The sequence below is a fragment of the Camelus bactrianus genome, chromosome 12, assembly GCF_048773025.1.
Source record: "Camelus bactrianus isolate YW-2024 breed Bactrian camel chromosome 12, ASM4877302v1, whole genome shotgun sequence".
NCBI classification, from domain to species: domain Eukaryota; kingdom Metazoa; phylum Chordata; class Mammalia; order Artiodactyla; family Camelidae; genus Camelus; species Camelus bactrianus.
The window spans coordinates 21,607,127-21,627,146 of NC_133550.1; the positions used below are offsets into that span (position 1 = coordinate 21,607,127).

Below are 20,020 nucleotides of genomic sequence, written 5' to 3' on the forward strand. Positions count from 1 at the left end.
GGATATTTTCTCAAGGCCCAGGTCATGCCTAATTTTAATAGTAACTTTTTCTGACACCAAATAAAGAACAGAACTTCAACCTAAAAAAAATTAAAATTTTCTTAGAATTAAGTCAAATTAAATTTTCATTCTCATGGTTTGTTCCACTTTCTAAGATTTGTGTAGTCCTCACATAATTTCTCAGATTGTCCAACTTGATCTCTCCTTGCTCCTTTTATTTACCTAGTAATCTCAGGAACACAATATTCTAAACTGCAGTTAGACACAAGATATCCTCTGGGTGGCATTTTTTTATTGTATTGAATTTGGACCTCTCCGGAGACTCAAACAAATAAACAAACACTGTTGGTAAACTGGAGTTTACTGAATGCCAATTAGGTTTGCTTGATGATTTCTCCTTAGCCTCTCTCACCTTTCAACTGCATTCAGCAAGAATTTGTGAGCGCCTCCTCTATGCACATGCAAAGGAAGAGTAACCCCTAATTCCTAACCAGCAGCAGCAGATGCAGACGCAGTCAGGTGGCGTGCTTTGGCCACGTGACCCAAGCAGAAGCTTTGAAAGTGCTTCTGCATGAGGGGAAGATGTGGTCCCTTGTGTTACTCTCTTAAAAGACCAAGGGACCAAAGATAACATCATGACAGCACTCAGACAACCACGGAGGGAGGTGCCTCATGGGTCAGGGCACCCCTGATGGATGATAACACTATACTATCTCTGAAGAACAGCAACACGAAAAGAAATAGATGGTGATGCTTATTAAAGCAGTTATTACAGTATTTGACTCTGCGGAGGTCTACCATACTTTCAAAAACTCATAATTTCCAATCTGTTCTCTTTTATACATCATATATAAAATCTCCATGAGGTAGCAATTAGCTTTACTTTTTTTTTTCGCACCTCAAAATTGGCATCTGCTGTGAAAGATGGCGAACAAACGTTTCTTGCTTTGGCTGTTTCACCTTCATTCCATTTCCTTTGGTTGCTAAATATTCTTTCTCTCTGAGGAGTTGCCTCTGGACACAGTCTTGAGGAGCAGACAAATAACCCAACCTAAACCAGTCATATACTTCTCCGGAGAGTTTGAATACTAGGAACAAGCAGCAAGAAGATAAAACAAGATGGCTTCTTTATTTTGGCAGCCTCATCTTGACAAAACCTTCAGGTAGTTTCTGCAGCTTCACCCCAGAAATGTTCCTATTGGCTCTTTGAGTCACCTAATATCCTCCTAATAAATTCATCTTATTATTAAAGGTCACCAGTTAGTTTCTATTGTTTGCACGAAAGAATGTTGTAGCAGATCATGCAAACTCTCTATCTGCATCCTCCCTCCCTCCTACAAAACTGTTTCGGGGAGATGCTGCCAGCCACGACTCCATTTCCAAGTGCCTGGCCACCCTTGTGTGTCCCCATGACTAGCTCTTATTTACAGAATATGAATGACAGTGATTTGTGTCATTTTCAGACCCACGTGGTGAAGAAGTAGGGCTGTCTTCTCCACCCTCTCTCTCTTCCCATGTGAGTGGAGTTGGTGTTGACACTGAGGACAACCTTGGGTACCACATGTTGGAACGGCATAACCTCCATCAGCTTGGCTCCCTGGGTGGACCAGAGTGCCATCTCCTCCGTCCCCTTCCCATGACCCTGCCCTCGACCACCTCTGGGACTTCATGACAAATTTCCATTGTGTTAAGCCACGGAGATTTCAAATTTTATCTATTGTAGCAGCTGGCAGTATCTTAACTAATACAAGCCCCCGCCATTACAAATGAAAATGTGAAAGTATTTTTATTAGCATTTTGAAGACTTGGAAACAACTGGGAAAGCCTGTGTGGCAGGGACAAGAGTCATCTGACACTTCTCTCAGTAATCCAGCTGTCAGGAAGCCAGACACCCACCCTCTCACCCTCTCTGCCCCGACTCCACTCCCTCCTTACCGACAGAAAGTGACATTTTCTCTCCTCGACGACCAGCTGCTCAATATGTGTGTCCAAGATGAATTAACTTCTGAGGTCAGTGTCGCCTTATTAATGACATCATGGAGAAATCTTCATGCTTCTGCCTTCTGATGACTTTCAGAGCCTTCCAAGGGATCCTGAGCCAGAAAGATGCAGGTTAAATAGACCAAACAAAGGACCAAGAAATATGAACCTAGGGAGAGGCTGGAGAGTTCTGATTTCTGTTAGTGTTTGCTGCCCAAGGCTAAGAACTGCGGGATGTAGCCTTCAAAGGTTCTTCATTTTCCACACCTGGCTGCATTAACTATATTAAGTGAAATGTCTGTCCTCAGTTTGGGGCCTATAGTTCTTTCAATAAAATAAATTACCCTTCCCTGGATGAAAAATGGAGCTGAGATACTTCCCCGGCCTCCCTCAGCAGAGATGAGGGAAGGATACACCAAAACGCCGAAGTCAAAGGTCTACCGCACGGAAGTCAGGGCTGCGCTGGGCTCGGAGCCCGATGCTCCAGTCCTTCGCACGTCGTGTGGCTGTTTAGTCGTTGCCCTAAAGCTTCTATCTTCTTACCAGCTTCTGGCTGGGGAAGGAGTCAAAAAGTGAGTCTACTTCTCCTAGTTTCCTGAACTATAAAATAGGGGAAATTATACACCCTGGCTGGTTTGTGGGACTCACTGTATCCCCGGTACTTAGTGCCGAGAAATCTCTGTAGTGGACCCTCCGATTGGAGCAATTGCAAATATTATCCTTTGCCTGAGGCCAAGCAACTTCTTTATGAAGTCTTAATGCACAGGATGTCCATGTTTCTGACAAGGTTTTCCACTGTCTTGGGCACCCTGGTTTTCATCTATCAACCCTCGTACCTCAAGGTTTTGTGGGGTTCTCTTAGAATTCAGTTGGGGGATTACAATCACAGCCCCATTATCGTCCCTCCAGAGAGTGCCCGGGGGTAGGGGGCAAGGGTCTAGCTCAAGTGGTAGAGCGCATGCTCAGCACCCAAGAGATCCAGGGTTCAATCCCCGGCACCTCCTCCAAAGGGAAACCAATGAAGAAACCCAATTACCTCCCCCTTAGCGAGTGCCCTGAAAAGTACTCTCTAAGTCCAAATTAACCAAGTCAGTCGCCCTTGGATTGCTGGAATGACGACTTCATGATCATAATGGTTCTCTCTCAAGTGTGGTTGACCCTTACAAAGTTCTGTGCACATAGCTTTCTCTTCAGAGCATAAGCATCGACAGAAGTCTTTTTATTTTATATGGATTTTTCCTGTCCTTTCCACAACGTGCCCCTGAACTATGTGCATCAAGCTCTATATTCCAATACTTGAGATTTGCAAGTTTCTGGTTTGCTTAACTACAAATATAAAACTTCCATTTCCATCAGTGTGGGAAATGGTACTTGCAAAACACTTGCTGGTGAGGTTGGTATTTAGAGTTAAGATATTTTGGGAAAAAGATTGTTAACAACATGAAAAAAGTAAAGTGACTTACATTAACTACATGTGATTATGTGTTTGATTTTGTATAGATCTTAAGACACCAGGTTCTTCAAAGAGCTTAAGAAATATTATCTGATGATAACTTTGATGATTTCAAGGCAAATTACACATTCTAAGAACACGATGTAAATTCTTGTCCCCCGGATGCCATAATGTCTTTTAAGCTACCTTGTCAAGACCCATTTATAACCTTCTTAGTGGGTTCATAACTCTTTGTTCTTTACTTAGAGATTTCCTACCCATTAGAGACTATAAATTAAAGCACACCAAGATAACCATTTGAAGAACATAGTTCCTTTATGAAAGCTTCTCGGATAATACCCACTAGCCTTGTTTCCAATTCCTATAAAGGCTTCTTACCTCAAAGCTCCAGTTCACCTAATTGGTCAATGCCCTGTACATTTTCCACTTTCTAACACAAATCTCCTTTGAAATGATAAGATTAAAAGTCACCAATACATTTTCTCCTTCAATCTAAAGAGTTACAGTTCTGTATGAAGTTTAGCATGATATAAGGTTTTGACACAAATCATCACCAAGCTGTAAAATCAATACCTTGAAAGCACCAAGGTTTAACCTTAAAGAATTTACTTTGAATTTAAAGTACAGAGGAAAGTACTTTGAAAGACTGTTATAACATATATGCCCTGTTTAGTCTGATCTTTATGTCTTATCTCTGTGAGTAGGATGTGGAAAAGTGCCTAGAGGGAGGGAGGGAGGGAGGGAGGGAGGAAGGAAGGAAGGAAGGAAGGAAGGAGAGAAGGGAAGGGAAGGAGGAAGGCTGAGAGGAGGAGAGGGAGGAGGGAAAAGAGAAAGAAGGAAGAGAAGGAAGAGGAAAGGGGAAGGAAGGGAAAGAAGGAAGAGTAAGAGGGAGAGAGAGGAAGGGAGGGAGGAAGATGAAGATTATTGTCTACTTGTCAGAAAGCTGACTTGTCTCCTCTTTCCCTAGGTGAGGAGGCAAGCTCCTTGAGTCCCCAGTGCTGCTCAGCACCTTGGAGCCCAGGGAGTGATATTTCTACAGGAGAAATGTCCCAGCAGCAGAGCAGTGACTTCTGAATCTCCACATTATGTGCTTCTGAATCTTCACATTTTGGAGGAGAAAAAATAAATAAATAAATAACCCTTTTGTCCTGTAAGGAAAAAAATATATGTTGTGGGACTCCATCAGTCCCCTCCATGTGGAATATAAGTCACCCAGCCCAGAATGGAGATTTTTAACTGCTCCGACTCGATCATATAAAATGCCTGAAACTTGCCCTATTATACTCTGGAGCTGAACAATGTTCTGCCATCTTTGTGGGTTTTTTCTGCCTATGTTTGGTCCTCCGTATCTGCAGGTTTCCATCCTCAGTTCATTGAATCCACAGATGCAGGACTCGTGGACACACAGGGCCATTTTACATAAGGCTCGAGCACCCCCAGTTTCGGGCATCCTTGGTGGGGGGTGGTCCTGGGACCAATCCCCATGTACACCAAAGGAGGACTGTATACAATCTAGTTTTAAGTTACTCTCACAGAGTGGAATTTAGTTTAACAAAATCTTCATCTGTCTGGGCCGTGATAATGTAATAAGCTTAATTTCCATAAGCCAGGCAAGAAAATGGCTCTCAGAGCTTAGTCATTTCTGTTACACGTAGATACCACATTAGGTGGTTAGAGTGAATTTTACACGTTTTAATTTGTAACACAGCCCTTGTCATTCTGCCTGGAGCACCTTTGTTCCAACGCAGAAACGTAGTGAGGACATGTACAATTTCTTCATGGAAAAGACTATTTGCTACACCACTGAGTTCCGTTTCTTCACATCCCCAGATGAAGAGGGGAATGGGGCCCTGCAAACAGGCTAATATTGGTCATCAGAGTGTGTAGGAAAGGATTTGCTGAGAGGTCACTGATTTTTCCATTCCTAATTGCCAGATGGATAAAACAATGGATTCCTCTTCTTCAAATGCATTCCTCCTGTTGCCTGGATTTTGAAAAATCACTGGATATTAATACGTTTGGCTCTATTTTTCTGGCAAAACAGACTCTCTGAGTTCAACTCCGGAAGAAACCCTTTTTCTTGCCTTCTGACAGTCTGTAAATAGGTTAAGTCAACTCATACATTTTTTAAAAGTCAATGTTCAGCTGATACACTGATATCCTGATTTTCAGAGCTGCTATGGAACATGTACTGACTTTGGAATTCAAAAATCGGTAATTGTGCCTTACATTTTCAGAAAATTCTTCCAAAATACAGCTCAAGCATAATTTTGGCTATGCTCCCTTAGCTTTTGACTACATTACTCTAATGAGAAATAAAGTTTAAGAGCCTCATCGAAGCAGAGAATTAATTTTTAATAGGAAGAGAAAGAATGCAGTAATCTGAGAATACACAGATTCTGCAAACATCAATAATTGTAAATACTACAAGAAGATGTATTCTTGTAATCACTAAAAGAAAAAAAAAGGAAATCATGCAACATTTTTACAATGATTAACTTTTTCTTTTTTCCGTCTGTAACTCAGCATCACACCTACTCCTTTCTTCCCAGGGTATATTTTCTGTCTGTTCTCTGAGTTATGGATACCGGTCTCTTCCAAACAGAAGCAACTGCATCTTCAACCTGATTGAATACTAATAGAGCCTTGCCTCCAAGCGTGCAGAGAATGCAGGAAGTGTGAGCCAGGTTAGAGCACGATGGACATCACTGGGGTTGGAACAGAAAACTCACTGATGAAATAAGGTCAGGCACACAGTTCATTATTCTCCGAGGGGTCTTTCAGTATAAAAACACTGTAGATCTTGCACCAAAGGAGCCAGAGGTGATGCCTAGCGCCCCTCCTCACTGGGGGAACAAAGAGCACGTGGGGGGAGTGGGGAGCATGGAGGCAGGTAAAGAACAACCCTAGGAGACAGAGATGCGAGGCTCACTTTGCCCATTTTTTTTCACTCCAGGATGTGGTTCTTTGTCCTCGTTCAGTTGTGCAATTTCATGACCTGGCTTGAAGCTTTTTTCCCACCCTCAACATCCAGCCTCACTTCACCTAGGTTCTCCTTGCTTTCCTTAAGTCTCAATCCTGATGTCTCGTTCTCTAAAAAGCTTTCCTGATTTTCCAGAACTAGACTAGGTACCTCATTGGACGCTCCCAAGGCCTTCATCCCTTTGTCTTTCAATTGCCTGCCTGGAGCATCTTTGAGGACTGAGATATGGGTTGGAATGGGCAGGGGAGGGCAGAGGAAGGGTGCTTGATATATAGTTACTAAGTGAATGAATAAACCACAATTTTACCTTCCCATATTCTTCCACCCTTCTCTCATCATCCATTCCTTGTCTTTCCCAACTACCTTCATGATTGCAAAAATAAGAGAATTGTGGAGGAAAAAAAATACTAGATTTGGTACCAGTAGCCCCAGAAGTCTAAACTCGGTTTACGTCCTATTTGTGCTACCTTGGACTCAGTTTCCCCTTCAGCATCTTTCAGATTTGTTGTGCAGGAGAAGATCTAATATACTGGGAAACAGCTTGTACACTTTAAAGTGTATTCAAATACAAAGTATGATTAGAAGTACCATTTTCCCATATCCACCCCTTGAATACAACATCTGCTCTCGTTGGATGAAAGTTATCACCAAAATTCTTTATCATTGCGATGTTCATCCTAACAAAATGCAAGAAAATAAAAATGGATGGAAGAGGTTGTGAGTTGATGCCACAAATATCTGGATATCTGGAATCCAGTTCAAGAATCAAGAATGTGGCTCACCTCCACCGGGCCCAGGGCCACCGGGCCCAAGGCCAAGTTCCTTGGCCCCATACCCAAAGCCCTCTGGACTCTAAACCTACCTGGTAGTCAGCCTTATCTCTTTATTGCTCACTGCGTAAACATCTTGTCTTCTCTGGCCCTTGCATATTGTTCCCGTGTCCCCTCTACATGGATCCCCCTTCCCCTTTTCAAATGTCATCAACCCCAAGTACACGTTTTCCTTTGTGAGAAGCTTATTCCACCGAGTCACACACGACGTCCATTCACGGTGGAGAGTAGATTCATGTATTCATTCCTTCATTCATTCCATAAGCACCTACTGGTCTCCTACTATGTGCAAAGCACTGCTCTGGATATTGTGGGGAAAACCAAAATGAATGAGACCTGCTCCTTCCTCAAAGGAACTTATAGTTAAGGAGGGAAGACACAGACGAAACAAAGAAATATTATTTGATGATGCGTGAGGCGGGGAATAGGGGGAAAGAGAAAAGTTCTCTGAGGAGGTTCAATCAGTGCACTATAGCAGCATGAGAAAAATAAGCAGTGAGAGTTTCCAATCAGAGCAACAGGGAAAGCTTCATGGAGCAGGTGAATTGGGGCTATGCCTTCAAGAAGAGAAACAGAGAGAGATCGTTATTCTAGGCAAAGGGAAAGCATGAATAAAGGACCAGCGCCCATTTGGAGAACACGGAGTGGTTTAGCATAGGGTGTGTGGAGGGTTGTGGTAGGACTTCAACCTGGAAAAGTGACACTGAAGCCACACAGAAGTTTCCTGTGTTCGTGAGAGACATACAATTGTTTTAGACAAGGTAAACGCAGCCCTCAAGTCAGCTAAAGGGATAAAAGCGAGCATCCATTCGTCCAAGTGTAGATGGAGTACCTTTAGCTGGGACTGTGCCAGGCGCTGGAAACAGAGAGGGAGGCATGAAAGACCTCTGCCCTTAAGGAGATCAGCAGCCTGGTGGAGGCACCAGCTGATACACAGATGATTACAACACAGAGAAGCCGTGGAAATACAGAAGGGGAAGCTGGTGGGAGAGGGGGTATAGTTCAGATATTATGTTCCAGGAGAGAACAGCTGGTGTGTCTTGTTCGACCCTCGATCTCCAGTGATTGAAAAGGGCCTGGTTCACAGTAGACATTTGACAAAGATGTTTATTGAATAAACTAATTAATGAATTAATTTAGTGTGACGTTCCGCCTAATTTCAGATCCTAAGAATGAAGAGCCTGCTCAGGTACTGCGCAAAGCTAGCCTATCTACAGCTCTCAGAAATCCAGGGAACTTCTTCCTTCCCGAATTCTTTAATTTTCTATTTACCCCCACACATTTGCTCTTGTCATTTACTAAACTTCCACTGTTGCTGATGGGCCTAATTTGATGCCTTTTCTTCCACAAGACACAGGCTCTTAGCACTTGTAGCACTAAAACAAAGTAGGTATTCAATAAAAATGTATTGGATGAACGGGTGGGTGGCAGGGGCGGATGGATGAATGGATGGATGGGCAAATGGATGAATGAACAGATGAAGGACCAAGTGGGTAAGTGAGTCATTCATCTGCAAGAAGCCTAGATATATTGAATTACCTCTAAATAATGTTACTCACTACATGTATTTTTCTGGTCCATTGAGGTGACTGGGGAAAATGTCAATAAAATTTAAACACGGTTTCAAACAAAGATACATAAAAGTCCATGATGTAGAATTATCGCCATCATTAAAAGACAAGAGCAAAAATGTAAATTTAAGCCCAACACATCCTATGATCGTTTAATAAAGGGAGAGTGTTAAATAATTCATTTGGAGAGAATACTCCACTAAAAATTAACTATTAAAACTGTGTGAGGGATTTTTTTCCCTTAAACATTTGCTTCCTTGCTAAAAACATCCACATAGTCTCAAAGATATTAGTCTTACCCTCAAGGTTCAACATTCCAAATGCAAAACTTAGCTGTTATCAATGTAAAGCATCTGCCTCCCACATATGCCAGTTTTTTCAAAGTTTCTTCAGATAACATATTTTAATACTATCTAAGCTTGCCACATGTTCACAGCTTAGAAAAACCAGCAGTCCATGAATTTGCATGGCATTCAATTAGACCTCTAAAAACATCTTAGATCTCAATGGTAATGTAGTAACTATGTTAATAATAATATACCCCATGTATTGACATCTGCTATGTTTGACTCTAAACTAAGCACACAGAAAACATAAGCTATGACATTCACAATTTTCAATGCAGTCACAGTTGTCATTAAAATAATTCCTCCGACTTTCTAAGTTAATCTTGCCTGATAAATACCGATAACCGTGGTGTCAACTGGTAAACCTCTCTGGAAGGCACCGTAGACTATTTCAAAAGTCTACAAACCTGCTTTCCCTTTAATCCAGACATTATAAAAATATGAACTCAAATAAATCAACTACATTTCAATAAAAAATAAAATTCAACAAAAGAATTCAGCCTAACAAAATCATGAAGGATAAGTTCACATTTTTCCTAAAAGAAGAGTTACCCAATGGTTTTGATAGCAGCAAAATACCAAAAAAAAAATTCTTAAATGTCCAACTACAGCCATGGAAAATTATGTCATATAAAAACATTTATGGATAGTCATTATCATAACCATGGCTTTACAATTAAGTGGAAGAAATAAGTTATAAAATAGGATGTAAAACGATCCAAGTGTGTGCTTGTTTGTGTGTGTACACACAGTTACGGAGGACCCGCGAGGACAAACCCCAGGGTATTAACAGTGATTGTTCCAGGTGACAGGTCTGTGAGTAACTCTTACTTCTTCCTTTTCATTTATCCGTACTTTCTATTTTATGTTTTCACAATGAACATTGCTTTTATAACATTTTTTAAGAATTTATTTAAAAATTCTAGTTTTAGCTTTCAAGAAATTTGCTCACACCTCCAAAAAGGTACCTCGCAATTGAGGTCTGCTGCCAGAGGTGGTGGATGCTTTAGCCATTTTTGTCTTATTAAAGAGGCCTTGAGTTTCCACCTTAACATTTTATGTCATCGCAACTTCATAATATGTGCTACTTTTAAAAAGCTCAAAATATTCATATTTTGAAAAACCACAATATACCCCTCTCATTTTGTCATTTTTTTCTTGGTCCCCTTTCTCTTGCACTTGTAACTGATTTGATGAGAGTTGAGTTAATTGAACTCTGAAGTCTACCAATGCACCAAAGCTTCACACGTGCACGCACGTGCATGCATGCGCACACACACAATTGGTCCTATACATTACTTAATACAATCATTTCTTACTGAAATTTTAACTCAATTTACAATTTCCAACTGTTAGTTTCTAAGGTGACATTTTGCCACCTAAAACAATAAAAATCTAGGACTTAAGTACTTCTTTTTAAATTCATCTACAATTGTTGTCTCCCATTCAAAAGAAAGAGCTGCTTCTCCAATGAACCCTACATAAGTGAATTTTTTAGGAATAAAATTTTCAAGTAATAGAAACGTTCATAGACGTCCATTTCATCATCTTTTTTAGTTTAGTGGGTCATGTTTTCCAGAAAATAAAGACTATTGGAAGACGTCCAAGAAAGACTGGGGAAGGTTCACCGTACACCAAGAACTTTCAGAGTTCCACTTTCAAATATTTTTATATTCAGCCTTTTAGTTTGGAAAAAGTTACCTTCTGAAGTTTATAACTAAGATCTCTAAACAACACCCAAGGAGAGAGGCATCTTTGATCTATTTGCGGGGAGGACAATCAACCTCACTGTTAAATCTCATTTTTCTTTTCTTTTTTTATTTTTTTGGAGGGAGAGGTAATTAGGTTTATTTGTTTATTTTTAATAAGGGCACTGGGGATTGAACCCAGGACCTCGTTAATGTTAAGCACACACTCTAGCACTGAACTATGCCCTCCCCTCTAAAATCTCATTTTTATTTTACTTGTTTTAGGAAGATCTTTTGCCTAAGGCTGGGATGAAAATTATAGCCACAGACAGATTTAATCTATAAAAATATTGAAATAACAAAATCAGGAGGAAAATGTCCATATGAATGTACAGGGGTTTTGTATCACAGAGTGACCTGGTAGCAGGGTCACCGTGGGCTTGGTACTTAACCCATGAAAAGCCTCAACATCCCCATCGGTAAAAGGGACCCAACAAGGACATCCTAAGGATCAGATGAGATGACCGGTGTGAAACTCTTCATGGAGGACCTGACACATAGTGAGGTCTCCTTAAATGTGTGTCATCATCACTTCTGAGACATCACCTTCTGTTGTACAGGCTGGTGATTGTGCATATGCACCGGATGTAAATCGAAAGACACCAAAAAGATGGCAACTCCAATGAACTGCAGGACGATTTTCAGTGTACATGAAGGGCTGTTCTGCCCTCTGTATACCACAGACTGACCTTGAAAGTATTATCCAGATGACGCCCGTGAAAGTCACAGGAGCTCAGGTCTGCAAGCACAAAAGGAATGTGGCTCTTAAAAGCTTACCCAGACCACAGATATGGGGTAGTTAACTTATCAAGAGGAAATGGGCTCTGGTTTTCTTTGCCGGCCTCAGATCCAGGAGCTGCAACGTTGAGTCACCAGCTTGCTATCTGACCCCAGGCCGGCCACTTAACCTCTCCCTGACCCCACTTCCTTACTTCAAATCAACTCTCTGCTCATGTTCCATCCAAGTCATTATCTCTCCCCACAAAAATTGGTAGCTACGAAGGTGTCCCATAGATTTTAAAATTTAATTATTCATCACGTTGGGTTTACAACGTAGGGCTGTGAAAGGTTTGGGGATGACGAAGTCCCAGTTCTGCTTTTTGGGGTTCTGGCGTTATTTTAAGTGCTCTCTTCCTGGCATAAAATCACCAACCCAGACAATAAGCTTTGTCTGACACTGTGACCCTCGTGGCTGATGAGGCTTTCTCGTGCTGGTATTTCTGGGAGTGAGAGAATGGAAGAGAACAGGACCCTTTTGTCAGAAGGTAGTCAAGAGGGAAATAAATTGTAGTTATTTAAAGAGCATTTAAGACAAGCAAGGCAGTGTCATTTGTTAGAGAACCAAGCCAGGAGCTCGGTTATTGGGTTTCACACTCAGCCACCGTCTCCCCACTTGACCTGGGACAACGTGCCCACCTCCAGGGGGGGCCGGAGACGCATTCTCTGAACTAACAAGCTGTCCCGACTCCCCACTTACACAAAATAAACGTACATTCCCAGCCCTGAACATTCGCTCGGACTAATGTCTCGCCTTCCCGGGATCTGTTGTGAAGAGCTTGAATACAGTTATACTGTGTGTTTCTATCCTTGTTCACACAATGGCTAGCTCCAACGATGTTGTTGACAAAAACGGTGATGAGGGAAATTATGTGTCTAATCTAAAAGTAACTGAAAGAGGGGCGGGTATAGCTCAGTGGTAGAGCGCATGCCTAGCATGCATGGGGTCCTGGGTTCAATCCCCAGTACCTCCACTAAATGAATAAATAAACCTACTTACCTCCCCTCCCCGAAATTAAATTAATAAAATAAAAGTAACTGAAATTGACCCTACCTGTCAGGGTTTTTTTAAACCTCCACCATCTTCAATAAAAAAAAAACTTTATGAAATATTCTACCCTTTTTCCTGCCTGCTTGCTGACTTGATGTCAGTCACATCGTCATGAATTGGTTTCCTGACCTATAATAATTTTTCTGTTTCCTCACTTGCTACGGGAAGCAGCCCTTCCTGCTTCTAATTTGGTCCCTTTCAAGCTACTGAAAAATCAAATTAACAAGGCGTTATCAGTTAAGGTTAGGTTCAGCTGTGAGTAACAGAAACCCAACTGTAGCAGCTTAAATGCAAAGGTATATTCACTTGTGTAAAGAGAGTGTGGTGCTAAGCAGGCCAGGTAAGAGGACTCAATGCTATGCCTGTCTTTTCTCTGCCCTGTGTGACTTGTCAGACTCTAAAAAGACCCTGGAGCTCTGATCTTTACAGCCCCATTTCAAGCAGCAAAAAAAAAAGAGGGAAGAATAATCAAAGGATACCACTCTCTTCTTTTTACAGAAAAGTAAAAGTGAAAGTCCTACCAAAGTTTGTTACAGTTTATGGACCAAAACTTAGCCATATGACTACATCTAAAGAAAATGGAGGTGTGGTTCTCCGGACCACCATATTACATATAGATTCAAAGTCTCTAAAGGCTTCTGTTTGTTTATTTTATTATTTCCTTGTTCTTAAGATGTAGAGATGGCTGGAAATCTGACCTTCTGGTAAGCCGCAATTATCCTGAATTATCAGGAATGGAGCATTAAAAGTAGAGTGTGATCACTGTGTGGGGGTGCCGAGAAGAATCTGGAAAGCAGGCAAGATCTCATCCTCTCTGTAAATTCTAAGGCCATGTTTTACAATCTCTTAAAATCCATGCCTTCTTTTAAAAACATAAAATCATATGCCTTCCTTTATTGCTATTTGAAAAAAATTAATTAGGTATTAAGATTTAAAATAGGTCATGATCACTTTAGAATATACTTCAAAATATACAAATACTCACACATACCAGTGGGGATGCTGAATTCACACCTGCCACGCTACCACTTCCTGCTTTGAGAATCACTATTCAAAGGCAAAGTCAAGCAAAATGATAAGAGATGAGACATTGACCGATGGTTTCACAAGAGGCATGGGAAGTCTGAGAAGATAAATGAGCTCACATCTCTGGCCCCAAATCTGGTTATTCGGTCTGCTGGTTTAACTGGCCACCAAATTGGAAAGGCAATCAAGAGATCTGATCCAAATTAACTATAGACCTTTATTGATTTAGCCTGACTAAAACAGAGACATTAAGGCTAATGAGCCTACATTAAATAGATGATGCATTTAAACCAAAGGCAAGGAGATGTCATATTTAATAGAGAAGAGAACTGTGGGAAAGCATAGAGCTTCCAGTTACATGTAGATGGCTCCATGCATCTCAGAGACCCAGCAACTTTGTTGAATGGATGAGTTGACTTGATACACGGGGAGGCAGGGACCGGGGGATGATGAGAATGGGATGACTGAATAAAAGGAACTTCAACTGTTTTGGTGGTGTCTAACCTGCAGACAGAAAATCCCAGAGGGGGCCGAGAGAGGGAGAGGACAATTTCAGGTTTCTAGCTCTTTGGAGCATTTCCCATGCACGATGCTTTCCAAAGGTTTCCGCCAAAGAAGCCCTTTAAGACAGAGAAGAGAGATTGCCAGAGCCCAGAAGGTTCTCTAGCACATCCAGTGTCCAGCACCAAGCCTGGTATCTCCTTGAAGTTTTCACTTAAACAGGCATACAAACTGTATTCTGTCCAAAAGATAGTATTTGCTTCATTTCCTAGTTTTCGCCAACATTAAGGCATAATTGGCATACATCCTCCATGCCTCCTAGCATCCTGGGAGTACACGCAGCCCATTTTAAAAACTAAAAATCCGACCTGCGCATAACCCAGAGGGTTACTGTGCTTAGCCTTGCTCGAATGTTTTTATGTGCCATCTAGATAATTGTGAATGGGATTAATGGGATCTCAGCCCTTGGGGTATTTCTAAATTCTATTCTGCCATCACATGGAGCTGGGCCTCCCCTTACTCCAGGAGCTGAGGGTGGAAATAGGAAAGACCGTAAGCTGTCAGGTGATAGTTATCACCCTCTTTAAGGGAATGAATGAGAGGAATTTTATGGAATGGCATCCCTGAAAGATCACTGACATGGAACCAGAACGAGGTTTTTCAAGCGCAAGTAATATAGGAACTCCTTTCAAAGAAAAATTACCCTGTAATTTAAAGCACAGACCCATCCACTTTAACTTATATGGAGTCTATCAGAATGCTACTAAATGTAAATAAAAAGAGCATAAAACTCAGTATTAATTATTTCTGTTTATGTTCTTACACAACTACATAATCTAAAAATTTACATATTAAAAGCACAACCAACAAATGATGATTAACAGCTTTCACTTCATATAACCAACCATTTGTATATAAAATTAATCTTTCAATGTGAATAAAATTCTGTTCATTGCAACTGATTTTTTTCAAATAACTGTCAATACACACTTGAGCACAAAAATTGCAGAATATCACTCAGTTATAAATTAGTCATCCAGATAACCAAGAATATGTTTTAAATTTTTTTTTTAGTTCTCATCAAAGTGAATTTAAATTTTTTATGTCATCATAGAAAATACTAAACATCTAAGACTACCCCAAGTTTAGATGTTTTGATCCAGTGAGAGGAATACAGAAATATAAATATGATTAGCATGTTACCAGGCTGTTGCCCCAGAATCAGACCCTGCCTCTCCCTCAAAAGGAAGCCAAGTACTGCTCTTATCTGTGTTTCCGTTTTCACCACAAAAGGAGGAGATACAAAGAGAAAAACGGGAACCAGTTAGAACCACACAGACCCAAGACGGCAGAAGACCTGATTTCCAGTAGACCTTGAGCCTCATTATACACCCGCTGTAATACACTAGCATGCTAAATGACACACCCACCAGCGCCACGATGGCTGACAGTCGCCATGACAACAACCAGAGGAGCTCAGACCAGGACTGAACAAGGAGAGTTGCCTCAGTTCTGGGTCCAAACCTCACCCTTGTTCTCAGATGAGTCCTGAATATTCCTCCATCTCTTTACTCAATATCCTTCCTTTTACCTCACCCCTCCTAAATATATATGGTGTTTCAGCCCAAATCAGGTTGAGATGTTGATTTGAAAACTAAGTTCCGGCTTCTCCATTCTCTGGCCGCTGAATGAAGCTTGTGCTATTTCAATCTCAGAATCAGTTTCATTACTGACTGTGAAAATCCAAGTAGGGAAAGAAACCCCCTGGCCGAGACAAGGGGTCTCGGCCCTGGCTAGGACCCTGGTGCAGGTCCAGGCAACCACTTGGGTAACAAGAGTTTTTATCATGCTGTACTGTTCCATCTATTTACCTGTCTCCAGCACTAAAGAGAGTATTACATACAGAAATGCAATCTGGTTCATCATTGTATTCCTAGGTCCTAGTGTAGTGTCTGGCACATCGAAGCCCTAAAAATATATTTAGTGAATGAATGAATGGATTTCATAGAATTCTATGAAAGGGTTTCAATCCATATGCTGATCAACAGAGTGAGGAAAAGCTACCTTAAAAGTCAAGGGAAGATGTGTAACGATAAAGCCTTGGGTATCATCAAGAAAGACTTGTCTCCCATATAGGAGGATGACCTGTCACCAGATGATCACAGGAGTTGTGGGGATGTGGGAAAGGTCTGGGAAATGACTGGCGTTAGTTCGTTGCCATAGCTTTGGAGGAAACTGTGGTCCTGAAGCCTGAGTTTACCAGTGACTTGGATTGGTTTATATTTTAATCTCTTAAAAGGCTCTTTCTGGAACTCAAGGAGATATATAGGTATGTTTGCTAAAGAATTTTCAATTTACCTAAATATTAAAGATAAAGGGAGTTGGAACCAGTCATTTAAATCTGTTTTTTAAATGTTAATAGTAGCATAATTTTGAAATCTGTTGATCATATAGGGCTTCTTACACTAATTTCATTTTCCTACCAGTTGAAGAGAAGCTGGGGAAAGGCATTAATGAACCAGCATAGCCAACTTCTTTTCTTATCTTTTTTTTTTTTGTCAAAATTTCTTGAGCATAAAAATAATCCTATATGTGTGAATTATAAAAATAAGTAAGTGAAATGAAAACCCCATCTCCTTTTAAAGGATGCAGAAGATAAATTTTTGTTGTGCATACAAAAAAAATTAGAATTCAATGTGTATTTTGCAATCCTTTCCCCATCTCCTAAGAGAATAAATAGTAATGTATTTTCTATGCAAAGGTCTAACAGCTGACAACACTACTTGTTTTATCTGTCCTAAGGGGCAGGTATGACAAGAGAAACTGATCATACTGTCTGGTAAGAATGGAGCAAATTACATAAAAATACTTTCTTTCTGTGTGTCATTGAAGATACAAAGGAGGATTTGTTTTAACTGAAAGTTTTCCATAGGGAGAGTTTGTGATTTAACTAGTACTTTCTTATCATGTTACCTTACTCAAATTCCCATTTTCATCTTAAAATATAACCTAATTACAATGGTAGATTCCTAAAGCATAAATTCAGAGCTCTAGGATGGGGTCCACAAGCACAACTTTCTTGCTAAGTTGCTATTTGATCAATCAAAAAGTGTTTGTGGTATTGATTATGTGACTAACATGTGTTCTTATTTATATTTTCCTAAATTATAAAATTTTAATTTTTAATTTAACATTTCAATAGAGTTACCTGTAAGTTCCCTGACATCCTTGAAGGAATAATGTGCAGGATGAATGGGTGGACTATGGATGCATGCACGCACAGATGGATGGATGGACAGATGGACAAATGGGTGGGTGGATATACAGCGAGAGGGATAAAAACTATTAGCACATAAAACAGTAAAGACGATAAGTAAACAACTATGTTCATCTGCGATATTGGCCTGTAGTTTTCTATTTTTGCGATATCATTGTCTGGTGTTTGTATCAGTGTGATGCTGGCTTCATAGAATGAGTTCAGAAGTATTCCTTCTTCTGCAATTTTTTGGAATAACTTGAGAAGGATGGGTGTTCAGTAGAATTTACCTGTGAGGCCATCTGGTCCTGGACTTTTGTTTCTGGAGAGATTTTAGGTTACTGATTCGATTTCAGTACTGGTAATTGATCTATTCATATTTTTTATTTCTAGTTCTTCCTGATTTAGTCTTGGGAGATTGTCCATCTCTAAAACTCTGTCTGTTTCTTCTAGGTTGTCCATTTTATTGGCATATAGCTGTTTACAGTAGCCTTTTATGATCCTTTGTATTTCTGTGGTTTCAATTGTAACTTTTCCTTTTTCATTTCTGTTTTTAGCAATTTGGGCCCTCTCCCTTTTTTTCTTAATGAGTCTGGCAAAGGGTTTATCAATTTTGTCTATCTTTTCAAAGAGCCAGCTTTTAGTTCCCTTGATCTTTTCTATATTTTAGTCTCTACTTAGCCTATTTCTGTTCTGATCTTTATTTCTTTCCAGACTGTGTATCAGCTGCAATTGAGCCCAGGCTGCAAGTTGTGTTCAGGTCTACTCGGTCTCTTTTTATTCTGGAACCAGCCTGAAGGGACAGTGGCAACTGGGGGCACGTTTCTTTCCTAGCAGATGACCAGAACATAAAAGAAGAAGCGTAACTGCACAAGTACGTTTCAACTGTCTGCTCACGTCATATCCGTCAGCCAAAGGAAGTAACAGAGCCCAGCCCAACGTCGAGGTGTGGCTGTATCCTTCATCCTCTATGAAGCCACTTCGAGGATGTGAATAGATAATTCAATTACTAGGAAGTTGATAATTCAGAACCACCATTCAATTTTGTTTTCCGAGGTTCTTTTCTTATCCCTTTTCCCTTCTTATCTTATCTCTTTCTGGGTTCTTATCTCTGTTATATGTTAATGACCTCCAAATCTATATAACTTCAATCCAGATTGTTCTGCTGATCTCCAGAGCTAAATAACCAATTCCCAAATCTCTAGTTGGAAGTCCCATAGGCATCTGAAATGCAAGATATAATCAACACTTAAAGAACTGCATGTCTCATCTCTCTATCAATAAAGAGCTCAAACTTATAAATTAATATATAGGGAGGGATTGTTATGTGTCAAGCACTATGAGAGGGATAGGAGATACAGCTGTGAAAAAAATTTTGAGGATTGCTGCTTTCATGTAGCTTACATTGCACACGCTTGTTAAAAAATCTAAATTTTTTGCATATCAGGGTTGCATCACTAGATCACTACAAATAATATAGAAAAGAGGGTTATTAGAGAGTTAGACACATGTGGTTGTGGGAGTAGTCTATGTGGGCTGATGGAGGAGTCCATGTGGGTTGTTGCCTCTATGATTAGTTAACTATAGTTAACTCACTGTAGGTCAGCCAGACTGGCAGCTGGGAGGAATAGATGAATGGAGATGAAAAGAAAGACAACTGGACACCATAAGGATGACCTGGGACCACGTCTGTCTCTCACCATCTCAACCTTGACGGCCTAGGTGACCTGCTGGTGCCCTTCCCCATGGACCTGCACATTCAGTTCCCTTAGCACTGGGGAAGCTGACGGTGGGGGATCTGACAAGAGCTGGAGGGGCCACAGGACTGGGAACTGCCCTGCACCAGCCAGGCAAGCCAGCAGACCTGCACCAACGTGCTTGAGTCATCACCCTGCCCAATGCCCAGCAGCGACCTTCAGAACACAATATGGCTGCCACTTCACTTCCGCTTTCCAGATCTTGTGTAGAATGTCCCCCAAAACCATGCAGGGCAGGGAGTTCTGGGAAATGTAGTTCCAGAGTAGCTGATGGACACAGCACAAAGCCATCCCAGTTTGTTTAACAATAGATAGATAGGTAGAAAGAGCGAGAGAGAGGGATAAAATATGATACGACTTAAATGTGACCTGAATGGTGTATAAAATCTGTCTAATCCTAAAGGTGAGAGAATTCACCCCAAAGGCAAAAATAAGTGGAATAATATATTCTGGTAAGTAGTCGGACTTATGTTCAGAGGCTTATCTTTTTGAAAAATTTGATTAATAATACAATTGCCTGTTTAAGAACCTTACAAAGATTTGATGGAACCTGATTAAAAGATGCTGGTACACTGCTATATAAAACCTAAGCGTTGGGGGCAGGGTATAGCTCAGTGGTAGAGCACATGCTTAGCATGCACAAGATCCTGGGTTCAATCCCCAACACCTCCATTAAAAAAATAAATAAATAAACCTAATTACCTCCTCCCCGCACAAAAAAAATGTTTAAAAAACCCCAT

At 40.7% G+C, this 20,020-nt stretch overlaps 1 long non-coding RNA gene across 1 annotated transcript in view; it reads right to left on the bottom strand.

The window, feature by feature from the left end:
- The window catches only part of LOC141579510 (uncharacterized), a 389,281-nt gene that overhangs the window by 242,342 nt on the left and 126,919 nt on the right, over positions 1 to 20,020 (bottom strand). The window contains exon 2 of the long non-coding RNA XR_012511048.1: positions 1,936 to 2,093. This is a non-coding gene — a long non-coding RNA (uncharacterized LOC141579510). The remainder of the gene's footprint in view (positions 1 to 1,935; positions 2,094 to 20,020) is intronic.